Source organism: Pteronotus mesoamericanus, unplaced genomic scaffold (assembly GCF_021234165.1).
Source record: "Pteronotus mesoamericanus isolate MK-2021 breed Mesoamerican mustached bat unplaced genomic scaffold, CSHL_Meso_final contig_100, whole genome shotgun sequence".
NCBI classification, from domain to species: Eukaryota; Metazoa; Chordata; class Mammalia; order Chiroptera; family Mormoopidae; genus Pteronotus; species Pteronotus mesoamericanus.
This window is the reverse complement of record NW_026554999.1, coordinates 8,432,118-8,444,375: the sequence shown is the minus strand read 5'-3', so window position 1 is coordinate 8,444,375 and position 12,258 is coordinate 8,432,118. Positions and strand designations below refer to the sequence as shown.

General features: G+C 33.7%; 1 non-coding gene across 1 annotated transcript; it reads right to left on the bottom strand.

The window, feature by feature from the left end:
- Positions 1–10,312: 10,312 nt before the first annotated feature.
- Positions 10,313–10,476, bottom strand: LOC129064283 (U1 spliceosomal RNA). The gene has a single exon (XR_008528433.1). It is a non-coding gene; the product is annotated as a U1 spliceosomal RNA (small nuclear RNA).
- Positions 10,477–12,258: the final 1,782 nt, after the last annotated feature.

Below are 12,258 nucleotides of genomic sequence, written 5' to 3'. Positions count from 1 at the left end.
TGTGTATATCATACACAGATTATATGTATTTTGGTTTCTAAGCAATTATATTAAATGTGATTGTAATGAATAATGATGAAAGGCAATTATGTAGTGGAAATAAATATATTTAGCTTTTTCCAATAATTGTGTTGTAAAAGCAAAAAAAGATATAGGTGGCAGATGAGGAGGGACAGTATAGATAAGCAGAGGGTTTTGTTTATATTGTGGCTTCTATATTTTGTAAGCAATTTTAAGTGGCTTATTTTGCTTTGTTTGTAAATTAATGGGAGTGAGGAGAAAGACTAAGGTAGCATGAGAGCTGCTACTTACTGCAGCCAAATCATTGAGCAGAGAGGGGGTAATAAATCCACTCATTAATAGCACTTTGTGCTCCAGCCACACTGACCTGAACATTGGTAGGTCTACCAAATGACTGTGTCTTTCATACCACCACACCTGCATGCTGTTTATCTTCAATTCTCTTCTATCACCCTGTACCTCTGAAGGTTTTCTCATCCTTCAAGAATTCAGCCAAAAGTCAAAACATTACTCAACCTCTCTTCACCAACCCAGTGAAAATGGTCTATCACTCCACCAAGATTCCACAGTATTCCTACAGGTATCTATTGAATTCACATTTGTAGTTCTCCATTCTAACTTCCTCACTAGTCTGTGAGCACTTTGAGGAATTCACAACTGTCTTACTCATTTATGTTTATTTTTTTTGCCTTATACTGAGACTGACGTCATAATTCATCATAAAATGTTTATGCAAATAATGAATGGGAAATAAAGAGCTTTCACTTCAAATTGCTGATTAAGATGAATTACATGAAATGTTTCAAGGGCATAATTAGTTCCAGCAGATCTTCACATTCCAAATAGGGAAAGTCTGCAGCTAAAAGAAGGTGAAGTAAAGATAATTTACATAAATTTATATTTGTAATGCATAGTAATTAACTCATCTATGAGACTAGTATCTGTTTTCTTTGATAATGTCTATCTTCTGTCAAGGTCCTAATAGTGGCAAGATACACTCTCAAACTGATTATTTGGGGATAGTTTTAAAAGTTGACTGTTTAACAAGATGTGAGCAAAAGGTAGGTAAACCACCAAGAGGCAGAGTTAGCTATGTGTGAGCAAAAAATAGGAAGCTTTACCACCCCTCGGTTCACTACTTAACCTGATTCTCTTCCTAAATCTGATCCTTTCACCCATCAATCCTACACCCAATCAGAGAAGAGGAAGGGGATATTTTGATAAAGTCTAAATATTCAAGAATAAACATAGTAGCATCATATGTGATGGCAAAAAGCTAGAAACAATTCAAATTTCCAGACATCGGAGAACAGGATAGAGATGAAAAATGGCAGATAAAAAACACAAATAGATTATATCCAGATGAATCGCTATTGTTTTTATTATTGATAGTATATTTAATTATGTTTAACTTGTACTCTCAAATCATTAAGAAAAACAAAGTTCCTATGAAATAAATAAAATAGTAAAAAACTTAACCACATAAATGCTAAGGTTTAGTTATATTCAAATCATGTATTATGTAATTCACTTAATGAAAAAAGGAGTACTTATTGCAAGTATAATTAAGATATTTCTAATTTGAAGATGGATCATAAGTATACTTTATTGTTAATTACTTGCAGAAATACCTAATATAATTCTTTGTATAGTGATTTGTATTTTAAAAGAAACTTTACAACTACTAATTACTAAGAATAATTCAATAGAGTGAATGATAATTTTTAAGATAATACTCATGTACTTGAGTAAAAAAAATCACACATATGTCAGTTTATAGCACATATGCAAAGTTGAATATAAATTAAATGGTTAATTGTCAAAAACTGGTTTTATAGCCAGGGCTTAGCAGAGAAATAAGAAATGTATATTAATTATCAAAAATAAATATTGTGAAGAATAAAATATAAAGAAACCACATTACTTTATGTGACTGTTACTTCTATATAATTTATTAGCAGGGCATTTAAGATCTTTTTTCATAACTAATTAAAATATATACAAGATTTAAAATCCTTTTTAAACATGATAAATGGTCCCTTTCCGGCCACAATAATATCTTCTTCAAACATGATGCCTTCCTCAAACATAACGAAGAATGATTTTTTCCCCACATTATTTAATAGCTTCTAGGAAAGCTTTTTAAAAAAAAATATGTAGGGGAAATATCACTTTATGTACAAAGGAATTTAAATGTGTGTTTCTTATCTCAGTTATTTCTTAATAAAAATAATTTAAATAATTTTAGAGCTGAACCCTGACTTCCAAATTAAATAGTTATCAGAAAATTGGTAATTTACTGTATTCTAAATTTTTTGTGCATATTTAAGTAAATTATATTTGTTAAAAATATTTAAATCATGCTGAGTATGCTCCCTCTACACCAACTTTGCTGAGTGCTTCTGTCATAAGTGGGTGCTGTACCTTATCAAATGCTTTTTCCACATCTATTGATAAGGTCATGTGATTTCTGTCTTTCCTTTGGTTTATGTGATGTATTACATTTATTGATTTGTGTATATGGTACCATCCTTACATCACTGTGATGAATACTACTTGACCATGGTATGAATTTCTAATGTATTGCTGGATGTGGTTTGCCAATATTTAGCATCTATGTTCATCAGTGATATTGACCTGTGGTTTTCCTTCTTGTGTCTTTATCTGGTTTTGGAGTTAGGATGATGCTGGCCTCGTAAAAGGAGTTTGCGAGTCTTCTCTTTTCTTAAATTTTTTGGACTAGTCTGAGAAGGATAGGGGTTAGCTCTTCTTTAAATATTTTGTAAAATTCTCCTGTGAAACCATCCAGTCCAGGGCTTTTGTGTGCCAGGTTTTTTGATTACTGCTTCAATGTCACCAGCTGTTATAGGTCTGTTCAGGCTTTCTGCTTCTTTTTGCTTCAGATTTGGAAGATTGTTTTTCTAGAAATTTGTCCACTTCACCCAGGATTTCAAATTTCCCGGCACATAGTTGTTGGTAGTAATTTGCCATCCTTTATATTTCTGTGCTATCACTTGTAATTTCTCCTCTTTCATTTCTGATTTTATTTATTTGGGTCTGCTCCCTTTTTTTGTTGATGAATCTGGTTAAAGGCTTGTCAATTTTGTATATCTTTTCAAAGAATTTATTGATCTTTTAAATTGTTCATTGGAGCATATCTCAACATAATAAAGGCCATGTAGGAAAAACCTACAGCCAACATCATACTCAACTGGCAAAATCTAAAAGCTATCCCATTAAGATCGGGAACAAGACAAAGATGTCTGCTTTTACCACTCCTATTCAATATAGTTTTGGAAGCCCTAGCCACAGAAATCAGACAAGATAAAGAAATAAAAGACATCCAAATTGGAAAGGAGGTAGTAAAACTGTCATTGTATGCCGATAACATGATAGTGTACATAGAAAACCCTATAGACTTACCCAAAAAACTACTTGACCTAATAAATGAATTTGGGAAAATGGTGGGATACAAAGTCAATATTCAGCAATCGAAGGCATTTTTTGTATACCAACAATGAAATATCAGCAACAGAAATCAGGGAACAAATCCTATTTGCTATAACAAGAAAAATAAAGTACCTAGGAATAAGCCAAACCAAGAAGGTAAAAGATCTGCACTCAGAAAATTAATACTGAAGAAAGAAATTAAGGAAGGTACAAATAAATGGAAGAATATGTCATGTTTGTGGATTGGAAGAATTAACATCATCAAAATGGCCATACCACCCAAAGCAATTTATAGATTCAACACTGTCCCTATTAAAATACCAATGCCATATTTCACAGATATAGAACAAACATTTCAAAAATTTATATGGAACCATAAATGACCCTGAATAGCTATAGCAATTTTGAGAGAGAAGAACAAAGTAGGAGGGATCACAATACCTGACATCAAACTATATTACAAGGCCACTGTAATCAAAACAGTCTAGTACCGGCATAAGAATGGACACATAGATCAATGGAACAGAATAGAGAGCCAGGAATAAACCCATGTCTCTATGGTTAATTAGTATTAGACAAAGGGGGCAGAAGCATAAAATAGAGCAAAATTAACCTCTTCGTCAAGTGGTATTGGGAGACTTGGACAGCTGCATGCAAAAAATGTATGAATCTTGACCACCACCTTACACCATACACAAAAATAAACTCAAGATGGATAAAACTTAAGTATAAGTCATGACACCATAAAAGTCCTAGGGGAGAACATAGACAGGAAAATCTCAGATATTCCATGAATCAATATTTTCATCAGTATGTCCCCTAGAGCAAGGGACATAAAGAAAGAATAAAAATTTGGGACTTGGTCAAAATAAGAAGCTTCTGCATGGCTAAGGAAAACATCAGTAAAATGAAAAGGGCACCAACCACATGGAAAAATATATTTGCCAATGATACCTCAGGCAAAGGTTTGATCTCCAAAATATATAAAGAACTCACAAGAGCCCACTCCAGGAACAAAAACAATCCAATTAAAAATGAGCAAAGGACCTGAACAGACAGTACTCCAAGGAGGAGTTACAGAGGGCCCAGAGACATAAAAGGATGCTCAGCATCACTAGCCGTCAGAGAGATGCAAATTGAAACCACAATAGATGCCACTTCACACCCGTCAGAATGGCTATTATAAAGACATCAACAAACAAGTGCTGGCGAGGTTGTAGAGAAAAAGGAATCCTAGTACAATGTTGGTGGGAATGCGGACTTGTACAGCCATGGTGGAAAACAGTATGTATTTTCCTCAAAAAACTAAAAATGGAACTGCCATTTGACCCAGTGATTCCACTGCTGGGATTATACCCTATGAATCCCAAGACACCAATTCAAAAGAACCTATGCATCCTAATGTTCATAGCAGCACAATTTACAATAGCCAAGTGCTGGAAGCAACCTAAATGCCCATCAGTAAATGAGTGGATCAAAAAACTATTACACAATGGAATACTATGCAGCAAAAAGAAAGAAAGAGCTACTATCCTTCACAACAGCATGGTTGGACCTGGAGAGCATTATGCTAAGCAAAATAAGCCAGGTGGTAAAAGACAAAAGCCATATGATCTCACCTATAGGTGGAACCTAACCAACAAAACAAACAAAGAAACAAAATATAACCAAAGACATTGAAATAAAGAACAAACTGCCAGTAACCAGAGGGGAGGAGGGAGGGAAATAATGGAGGTAAGAAGGGGAAGAGTCATCAAGGAACATGTATAAAGGACCCACGGACAAAGCCAAAGGCGGGGAGGACTGAGGGTGGAAGGTGGAGGTCAATGTGGTGGAGGAGAGTGGTGGCAGGAAAATGGAGATAACTGTACTTGAACAACAATAAAAAAAAGGAAAAATATTTAAATCATTTTAAAACTTACTTCCAATAAACACACTCACATTTTCACACGAAGCATTTGGATCTATGAAACTTGTTCATAAAATGAAAAATTATTTTTTTAGATTTCATTACTATTTAAAAGCCCTCAAAATAGGGGTTTTTTTTTTTTTTTGGTATGGACATATAGATTTAATTTAGAGTTATATCTAGATTATGACTTCTACATTCTCTTATTGTTACTGAATTATTTTTGACAAGAGTTTATGCTAGTTAATTTAATGTAGTTCCATATGATTAAATGCTAAATACTCTTCAATACAATCTGTAAAAAAACTTTATGCAGAGTAAGTACTTTAACTTTGTAAGGATTTTTGTTTGGTTTTTAATTGCTAATGGGTTTAAGAATATTGCAAATAGTATTGGAAATGGTGTGTCTGTTTGGCACGATGCATTTGAGCTGTGTAGGTGTCATGCTCCTAAAATGTTTTGAATTTATGGTTATCTCCACTTCTGTCCTGCAAAATCCTTGAGGTGGAGACAATATGTAATGCACTTAGGAATCATACTTATCTCTGGAAATATTTGAATTTAAGGAAATCTTAAATTTCTTTCTAAGTAGCTATAGTAAATCCCCACTTACTGTTGTCAATAGGCTCTGAGACTTTAAGGGAAAAAACTCGTAATGAAATCAATTTTATCATAGGCCGATTGATGTAAACAAAAGTTAGGATCATTTAGCATCTATCTCATTAATGTTATAATGAAATGACATGGAATGAAATAACATTATTAGAGGACACATTGTAGGTTCTTTTATCTGATGGATACTGTATATTTTGTAAATAATATTTTCCCTATTCACAGTGCTTCTGAAAGCTTAAAAACAAATTTGTAATTAATCTATAGTACACACATAGATCTTCATAATATGAATTTTGTGTACTAAACTCATTCTTGATATCATCTTGTTTCCTTATATTTGTGCTCTCTCACTTTCCCTCACTGAATTTATTTTATGTATTTGTTTTATATGCTATTTAAAATAGAATATAAATAATACAAATATAGTGATGTGTAATAAAGATTGATTGAATGAATGATAATAATAGTAGCTACCAGGTAAAAGATATAAAATATTTTGTCTGTTTTTAACTTAATCATTCAAACAGTTTAATGGCTCTCATTCCATTAGTACATTTTTACAGATGAGCTAATTAAGACATAAACTACATAATTCATTGAAGACCCATATTAAATAGTAGAGCTAGAATTCAAATCTATGCAAGCCAACTCCTGAGTACATGCTTATAATGACAAAGATGAATACCAAATTGAAACAGGCATTGGCTTTAGAAACTCAGGGAAGTTTACACTGTGAAACGTGTATCAATCAGTTAGCCATTACCTCCGAAATGCTGTGAAACCAACAACCCCAATATGTAGTGATTTATAGTAATTTATTCATATTGATTTCTGGATTCTTTGTAGAGTTGTTGATCTAGTCTAGGTTAACTCAAACTTCTCCAGGTGGTTGGATTAACTGATCTGGATGGACTTGGCTGGGGTGGTTCAGCTTCTTGTCTTTCCTTCCCCTCCAGGGACTAACACAGTTGTCTGGGCATATTCTTTTCCCAAAAATGACAAGGCAGAAGAGAGCAACTAGAAACTCAAAGGGCTCTTAAGGATTAAGCTTCGGTTATCATTTCACCTAATTTTATTGTCTAAAGCAAGTCATATGGCAAAACTCAAAGTTAAAAGGTAAAGGATACAGATAGAAGTAGGAAAACGGTGTTCAATGAAGCAGTCTATCACAGACCTTCCCCTTAAAGAGTTCATAGTAACTTGAGACAACAACAAATGACAGAATGGGAAATCTCTGTTCATCTTGTCAGCAACATGAATTTGGCAGCACTTTATGGACAAAAGTGGCTTTGTGGGAGCTTTGGAACCCAAGTAGAAGATTGTGAAACACTGACGGAGCCTAAGACTGAGGAAGGGCCAACAGTATGATTGACTATAATATATAATCTCACATGTTAAAATCTAAAATTGTTTTAGCTTTAGGAGTCAATCAATTATAGCAAATGACTATCTTAGTATTCTTACTGTTGGCCATAATTCAGATTTCTGGGTGTAGAATGATAAGACTGTCCCCATGTTTCATCACATGCCAACTTTTCCTTTACTCTTAGAATTTTTCCTTCATCCTGAAGCTAGCCTTCATCCATTTTTCATAGCCAGTCTGTTCTATTAGTAAGCATAGAGAACAGCAACTTAAGAGGAAAAGGGTGATTTTGAAAGTCTTTCCTTCTTAGCAAGATGAGAATGCATATTAGGTATCACTTTATTCAGTCAGTATCTTTTCAATACACACATTTTCAAAACACTGTGAACAGCAAGATTTTATTTATTTATTTTTAGAGAGGGGGAAAAGAGGGAGAAAGAGAGTGAGAAACATCAATCGGTTGCCTCTTGCACACCATCAACCAGCGACCTGGTCTGCAACCCAGGTATGTGCCCTCACAGGGAAGCGAACCGATGACCTTTTGGTTTCATGGGACGATGCCCAACCCACTGAGCCACACCAGTCAGGGCCCCAAGCGTTCTTTGTAAAACAGATATTGTAATCTGTTCTCAGATATTTTCTACATATCAATGTTTGGGGTATTATACAACAGATGTCTGTTGCTTGTTCCTGCTAAACACCATTAGGATGTTCTGTTTAACAATGTCGATCAGTGTTTCCTCATCAAAATCAATCAACGGTCAGGAAAACTATCAAAACGCTCAACCATGTAACCCCAGATTAGAAAAGTAACAATCAGAAGTATATTGCCTGTTACTAAAGGAGGAGCAGCCAAATGGAAGTTTGTGGGAGTTTTATTATCAGAAATTATCTTTATTCTAAAGACTAATGCATAGGAAGAACACTCTGACCACAGATTGGCAAGCATCACAAAGGGCAGGCAAAAGGAATTTTTTTAATAGAAAGCTTCAGTTGCAAAAGGAATTTTTTTAATGTATAAGTAGGAGTAAATACTAAGGCTGGAAATGAGTATGAGGGAATAGCATGAGTATGTGGTATCTGAAATTGAGCAAGAGGTGTTTGGCCCTAAAGATTCTTTCTTAGAAACTAGCTAATCAATATATTCCCCCCCCAAAAAAATTTGATATTTTAAAATTATCTGTATTTTCTAACTTTCCTCCTATTTCAAAATTTTTCTTTGTTATTATTGATAATTTATTGACTGTCTTTCTCACTTATAAGTAAATATGCATTTGAATAACTAAATACATTAATTATTTTTTATATAATTCATTCACTAACATGAAAGATGAAGAATTTAACTCACTAATCCTATTAGTATCTTATCTACCTCCATGTTTTTTAATGTATATATACATTAGCTTTTAATTTTTTTAATTTACAATTTTTAAGTTTTATATTTATAAATGCATTATTTCACCACCAGGGTCCTCAAACTTGTGTCCATAACAATCAATTAAGGATTTCTCTATAATGCAGATGTCATCCCCAGACATTCTGATTTGGTGGATGGAGGGAAGGACATGATGTCTGCATTTTCAACCAGCACCTCATCCTCAGAATAACCATGAAAGTGAATTCAAAAGATAGTCAATTAATAACAAACTAGTAAAAAAAAACTGGTAAAAATATCACAGGTAATATCTCAGATGTGAAGCTCTTTCATTACATTCATACATTTTTGAAGGCCTAAGTTGATTTGGAGAAGTTAAAGAAATTATCTCAAACTTTGTATTTTTGCTTTTCTCCAGCCTTTCTTCATGGTCCAGTCATAAAAGTAAAGAAGGTAGTTTTCAGAATTGATCCAGAAATGGTTCCTGATTTGTTGAATGTGATGTAGAAAATGAGGTTAGAGTGAGCAGAGTGAGTCTACAGTAAGAAAAGATCAGAGATCCAGGCTTAGGGAGAAGGGAGCTGTGAAAACATGAATTAGACATTACTGGTGTATGGGAAGTACTGCTGGTATCCATGCTGGAGCCCAAAGAAGATGTCAATAAAATGCAGAAGAGAGACCTTGGATTTAAAAGGCAATGTTCAGCAGTAGACTTTTTGAAATACAAGAAAAAATGGTTTAATTACCTGGAGTTCATGAAAGTGTGTGTGTGTATAAAATATAAATATTAAGAGATAGCCTTTTGTAGTGGTGTGTATGCATACATCTAAAAGTTCCATGAATTAAAAAGGAAAAACTTTCTGTTTTCCATAAGTTCAAGACAATTTTCTCCTGGGAAACAGAAATAATGGAAAAAACCAGGCTTAGAGAAATAGTTTTCCCAATCTGTGAGTGATTTATGTCATTTTTACCTACTGAAATAATATAGCTTTAATAAATTTACATAAATATCAAAAAACTTTTCCTAAATAGTAAAGAAATACACATAATCCAACTGACAGTATATGAAGTATATTTATTATTATATAATCTAAATTGAAACTTCTTTTAATCTACCACTGAAGAAAATAAGATTTTTGAATGGTGAATGTCTAAAAGATGAGATCAGATAACTAAAATGGAATGAGGTGGGTAACATGGCTCTCATCAAGATTTCTACTGGAAACATGCCCTCAAACCTCAGATCTTATACCTTGAAAAGCATAAGAGTGGAGAGCAACATTCTTTGCAGCAAGATTGCTTTGCAAAGTAAAGAAAGAGGCTGTTTGCTCCTTAGGGAAAATAAATTAGTTGCACAGAGGATTTAAGACTAGGAAGAAAAATGAATCAAATGTGTATGACCATATATATCTCAATTAAAAACTAGGATATTATAACATTCTTCATACAAAGATGTTTGTCATTGAAAAGTCAGTTCTGAATACTTGTTTACATGAGGTTTAAAAAATATGACATCAGGTTAAAGAGGTAAATGAAATCCTAAATGGTGTTACATGGTAGATACTATTTTTGTCTTTTTCAGGGGAGAGCATGAACGCAGTCCCCCACTACCACAAATTATGCAGTTGAGTTTCCCACATTTGGGGAAATCACACGGGTCAGCACATCCAGAGAGCAATGGGTAAGCCTCGCCCTGGGAAAACCACCTTCATGCTCATGGTATCTCCTCTGCCAGGTAAGTATAATTGCTCATAGATAAACAATTTTTTATTTTCAGGAAAAAAAATTGAACTCCAATCAGGTATTTCTATGTCCAACAACTGTTGGCTCATATTATTAATTGCAAGTAAAAATAAATCTTTTTATTAAGCATTGAATGAATTTAACATTGAAGGTACTATTGGGCCATTTGAACACATTTTATACTCCATTGAAATTTATAATGTTCTGATCAAATGAGGCTGAGATTACATCACAATTAGGCATCTACTTTTGTAGTTAAAAAGATGATAACTACTCTTTGTATTGTAAGTATTCTATAAGATGTGAAGCTCTTTCATTTTGTTCATAAGCTGTTACAAAAAAAAGTATATATTAATTTCTGCTATTTTAAACTAATGATTCAAAAAATTTTGTTATTTAGAGAATAGCCTGCTGAAAATATAATGCTGATAAAATAAAATGACACAATTAGGATCTTTATAGGAATTTAAGCCATGATGAAAGTGGCTTATGTGAAGGCAAAACTGTGGTCCAATGGACTGAAAAGGCAAAATGCCATAGAAAGAAGCACTCTTCCTTTTAAATTGCTAGGTCTCTAAGCTGACAATACTGAAATAATTGTCTGAGGTGCCAAATATATGCAAAGAGATATGTAATTTTACCACTTCAAACTGATTTTTGTTCAGGAGATATTAATGAAAACATTAAACATTTCTGAGAAAAATAAAATTGCTTTGCAAGATGCTGTTTGCTTTTCATGTAGTTATGGAAAGTTAGAAATTAAAACAGATTTTAGAAAAATATATAAAATACACAAAGGGGCTTTTTCTGAGCTTTAAACTTCAAGTGTTTTTCACGATTCAATTACTCATTCTTGTCAGGTATTCATAGTCACAGTTTTTATTACATCATTTTTAAAGCAGTTTTATGAACATAAAATCACCAGTTACAAAGTCATAAATAAAAACAACAGTGGAAATGATGTGATTGATTTTAAGAGAAGGAGAATAGAAATTATCATAAAATTAACCTTTACTTCTGAGCACTTCTTTTGTACAAGATATTGTTACACAGTTTATGTACATTAATGTAATATAAGTTTATTTTCATACCAGTTTCAAGAAATTGGGATATTAGTTTTCATCTTGCAATTCAGGAAACCTAAGGTTAGAAGAAAACTGGTTTAAGATTCCATTGTTAGTAAATTAACAAGGGTGCACATTCAGGTTTGTCTGGTTCCAATAATGCTTTTGTTAACATTTAGACCTGTCATGGAGGGGGAGAGAGAACTGAGTCAAGAGGTCCCCCTCCCCCACTTTGTTTCTTGTCTTGCTCACAAGACACAGTTCAAGTGAGAGACAAACGTACATTGAATATGAGATAGCAAGTTTACACACTTGAGCAAAAAGCTACAAGCAGACACTCAGCTAATCCAAGTGCCCCGACTTTTGGGGTTTGGGGGTTATACATCCCAGCTGTCTTCTATACGTACCCTTCCTTCTCCCCATTCTAAAGCTTGGAAATAATGCACAGCTACAAAATCTTTCTTTCTCAATTAGTAAAGGCTCTTTGTCTTAGTGGAATTGTTACAAAGCCTCCATTCCCCAGCATGGAGTCTCAGGGATGGCCCCTCCTCTGGGGCTCTTCCTGTTTGTGACACTGGAGACCCCTGGAAATCTTATCAAACTGAGCTCAGGACAGCTGAGTTAATTGGTGAGACATGTCTTCCTTTAGCTTTTAGCTTCCTGTATTGTTTTTTTGTTAGGTTGTAGTAGCAAAGGCCCTGCCTTTAATTTTCCTCTG